The 4,489-nt window shown below is 37.6% G+C and overlaps 1 long non-coding RNA gene across 1 annotated transcript; it reads right to left on the reverse strand.

Annotated features, from left to right (window-relative positions):
• Positions 1-2,782: 2,782 nt before the first annotated feature.
• On the reverse strand, positions 2,783-3,658 carry LOC141760774 (uncharacterized). The gene is made up of 3 exons (XR_012592448.1): positions 3,519-3,658; positions 3,331-3,441; positions 2,783-2,807 (listed from the first exon to the last, which is right to left on the reverse strand). It is a non-coding gene; the product is annotated as an uncharacterized LOC141760774 (long non-coding RNA).
• Positions 3,659-4,489: the final 831 nt, after the last annotated feature.

The raw sequence follows: 4,489 nt of genomic DNA on the forward strand, positions 1-4,489 counted from the left end.
GCTGTCCAATTGTTAAAGAAAAGGTTGATACTTGAAGTCCGTGTGTATTTTGCCACACAAAATATTGCAGAAATGCCAAATATTTTAAATTTGAGGCCATTTAAAAACAATATGTTATCAATACATAGTGCGTGTGCCAAAAGTTGATAAACCATTACATATTGTAGTTTAAGTTAATTTTTCCAACTGTAAAATGGCCCACTGCATAATCAAGGTCAATAATCTTCCAAAAAAAATAACAATAATTATCAAAAATGTTTGTTATACGTTTATGAAAAAAATAACTATTGGCTAATTTATCATTATCGCATATTTTAAAGCTGAACTTTTTATACTGACAATAACTGCACTATACTGTACAAAACCAATATCATCAGTCACTGTGCAATATCAATTTTCCACTTGTGAAATTGTGTTAATAGTCTGTTTATTGTCAATGCTGTATATATTGTTCCTATTTTTAATATTCCCCCTTGTTTATATTGTTCCTAGGTTTATATTTCCTTCTATTTAAATTGTTCATATTTGATACTGTATGTCTGTCTACTTTTGTTTTGCTTATTTTACTGTGTTGTATCTTGCTTTTTGTTTCTACTGCTGCTTCTTGTTTCTGCACTATCCCCTCTGCTGCTGTACTCTGCAAATGTCCCCACTGTGGGACTAATAAAGGAATATCTTATCTTATCCTATGAACATTTATACATAGAGAATGGAGTAAATGACTGTGTGTCTTCCAGCTCATTGTTTCGTTTTTACAGGCAAAAACCTTTAACTGCTTTGATTCACTGTTTCTGTTCTCAACAAACAAACAAACTCATTTCAAGACGCAGCAGGCAGCCGTTGCTCAGCCAAAAAAAATGGCCTCCAGCTCAACGACACCAGCCAGCAAGTTCAGCAATCTTCAGTTTAACTAGCTGATGGGCATAGTTGTGTCCAGACGGGACAATTTAGCGGCGATTCTCGAGTCAGTCAAGGCAGAACAGAGCACCAGGAGCAGGAGAGGCTGAGGAGTGACAGCTGGAGGCAGAGGCAGAGGCAGAGCAAAAGGTGACAAAGTAACATACCGAACACAGCAAAATAAAAATAACAATACAGACAGAGGGCAGAGTTTCTGCAGATACAGACACCACCACACACTGCTAGTGGGTCATAAGTAATGACTGAGAGGGAGTCTGTTAGGTGCCGTGCTGAGTTGCCTGTATGTTGTGTTTTTGTGCCCTCTACTCTGTCTCTTTGGAGCTGTAGTGTCAAATTGTTTTACTCCCTGATCATTTGCTGTCTCTGTGGAGCAGTAGATTTAAGTTGAGTACCTTCGGGTTGTTTTGCGCTGCATTTTTAAGCAGTAGCTTTAATTTGAGTGTTTTATTAGTGGTTACGGCCATAATTATTTAGTTGTGTACTTACCTCCCGTTTTCGGTTAGAGAGAAGCTTTCATTTGGTGTTTGTACATTTTTGTTACCATACTTTTTGTTAATAAATTGTATGAATATTTTTTAAAACAATCTTGTTGCCAGTCCTTCCATTCCCGGGTTTACAAATGTATTTTGTTACTCCCTCCATCCCCTGGACCGTAAACGGAGGGGAACGTAACAGAGTCTATACATTGTTTTTCAGGAAAATCAGACTCATTATGCCTTTAACCAGCCATACAGGCTCTATAAATCCATATCCTCTGTCAAATATCAACTGGACTTCGGGTTACTACAACACACATCTGCAGAGGGTTGTGAAAGGTTAAATAGAGCCCAGACTGTGGGGAGCATGTGAAGTGTCTGTAGCATGGCGTTGGGTATGAAAATAAACTTGACTTGGAGGTTACTGCGATAGCAATCTGAGTGGCGATATGGAAAGTTTGAGAAAATATGAAAAATATGCATCGCAGTGCTTTCAGACGTACAGCGAATCGAGTGTGATTAAAATTCTTGTCTCTACTTTGATGGACAGTCGTTCTGGTATATGAATGTGGGCTGTGTTCAACGCATGTGGAAAACATGCTGAGTGAGCGGATCGCGGTGGAACCGTTGTTTCACTGAGTGACAAGCGTGACCAATTCTCCTGCAAATAAAGTCCACCGCTTGTTTTTGGAACTGTATTCCAGGGTACGTTCAAAACACTTCAACAGGGTTTGGACAGAGATGCAAACAGGCGATACAGTTGGCAGCTGTAATATGAGTAAAGTTGGCCAATATTATATTAGAGGTAGAATAAAATGATTTTTAGATTAACTGTACTTACCGGTCACACAATGTGAGGAATGTTCCAGACGTCTACAGAGATGTTTTCATTGAAATATGATCGATTTTAAAGGTAGTCTGGGGAATAAGATAGTTTTTTCAGTCGGATTAGTAAATAAAGAATTAAAAGATAAATAAATAATGCATTTAATCACAAAAGATCATAAAGAAATGGCAGTACCATAATGGTACAGTATCGTGGTACATTTTACCAGGATAATGGTACTTTACTATCACTGTAGGCGCCTCATGACCATGCCACTGTAATACTAAAAAGTCTCATTAAACAAGTAGCTTGGTTGAAAATATGTTTAATAGATGTATATTATATGTCTATTAGTCTGTAGACGTTTAGTTTAGATTAAGGTTATTAAAGGTTGAAAAGTGAAAGTATAGTAGACATCTAGTCTTAGTCTAGGCCTAGGGTCAGCAACCTGTGCCCAACTTTAACTCGAGTAAAACTATTAAGCCACAATAACTGAAAACACCTTACAAGAAAATCCAAACAACCAGCTCCAATTACTTTTTATTAATATGCCATAAAAATAAAAAAACAAGCCTGTTTTTGTTACCCTGAAAAAGAGCACACGAAAAATTTGTTTTAATTTTCAAAATATAGTCGTTCTCCCATGGTGACTGTCACTCATATGAACTTGTGCACCATTAACTTTTTATGATATTTAATGCGCCATCATGCAAAGTTCTCTCTCTTCATGCAGTGAAAATATCATGGATGAATGTGAATGTATGGTAAATTGACTATGTATGATACAAACAATACAACATACCGCTGAATCAACACCTCTCCAACAATCTCAACAAAAATGTAATATAGTTTAAGTTTTGTAATAAAAGTATAAATAATTGCATTTGTTTTAGCACTGGGTCGGATTACACTGCCCAGATGTTTGTAATGTAGCCTGTGTTGTAGATTTGTCCTATAGCCTGGTCAAACTTTCAGAGAGACCTTTTAAATGATATTCTACTGTAGCATAGTAAGCAGTTCCCTAATCTAATATTTATATCATGTAGCTATAATCTGCCTTCTACGTTTTGTGATAACAAAATAAAAAGTGTGAACACATCATCTCCATACCAGAGGTCTCCTCAGTCAGGGCCGGGCAGGGCACTGCAGAAGCATGTTGCAGATTGGCTCAAACCTCTGTTGGTCCATGTGTGTTGGACTGAAGTCATCCATTCAATTTGACTGGCAAAGGGTGAAATAGTACACATGCTATCACCTTAGAAACTATTCAATGTTTAAAATGTTCAACCTTGCCTTACTTTGCTCTAAAGGAACTCCCCTGGGCACCCTTGCAGATCCTGTTTTCAATCAAGTTTTGATTTGCTGCATTGCTCCTTCATAATGGATTAAATCATCCGCACTATACAAACACCTGCAAGACAGCACTCTTTTAGCTAGCAGTCAGCTAGTGGCTACCATTGGCTCCATTAGCTGTACGAGCCGGTTGTGTTGCAGCATCATCATGATTGGTGTTAACGTTGTGGACTAGTAAAGACACATAGATGTTAAACACTGGCCACCCTGGCACATCCTGGTCAAAATAACTGCTTCAAAATCAAGTTGTATTTGCTGCATTGCTCCTTCATAATGGATTAAATCATCTCCACAATGATACAAACACCGGAAAAGATAGCACTCTTTCAGCTAGTGGCTAGCGTTAGCTACATTAGCTACACTAACAGTTTTGAGCTGCTGTAGCGTTAGCTTGTTCTGTATTTTGGTTAGCTTGATGCTATTAAATCGTTTTTAGGGTAACAAGAGTTTTTTAAGATGCTCTAATATATATATATATATATATATATATATATACCAAACCATAATGTGCTTATCAGGCAGTGTACTGTTGTCAGCTAGCTAGGAGCATGGAGCTCTTCATGGAGCTCTTCATGGAGCTGTTCATGGAGCTCTTCATGGAGCTGTTCATGGAGCTCTTCATGGAGCAGCAGCATGTTGAGCAGGTTGTTATCCTCCTCCACACCTGTCCATTGAGGTCAGCCACAGGTACACTGTTTACTTTAAGAGAGTAAAGGAGGACTCTTTAAACAACTGTACATACGTTTATAATGTGCTTAATCTTGCTGTTCTGACGGGACATTTAATGTTACTGGTGATAGATTTTACTCACTGATGAGAAATTAAATTCAAAGTTATTATTGACACTTTTTTTTTTCATTTTGCATTAAATCTTTTTCAGTCTCTCGATTCATACCTTTTATACAAGCAATGTGTT

The sequence above is a fragment of the Sebastes fasciatus genome, chromosome 22 (genome assembly GCF_043250625.1).
Source record: "Sebastes fasciatus isolate fSebFas1 chromosome 22, fSebFas1.pri, whole genome shotgun sequence".
Lineage (NCBI taxonomy): Eukaryota > Metazoa > Chordata > Actinopteri > Perciformes > Sebastidae > Sebastes > Sebastes fasciatus.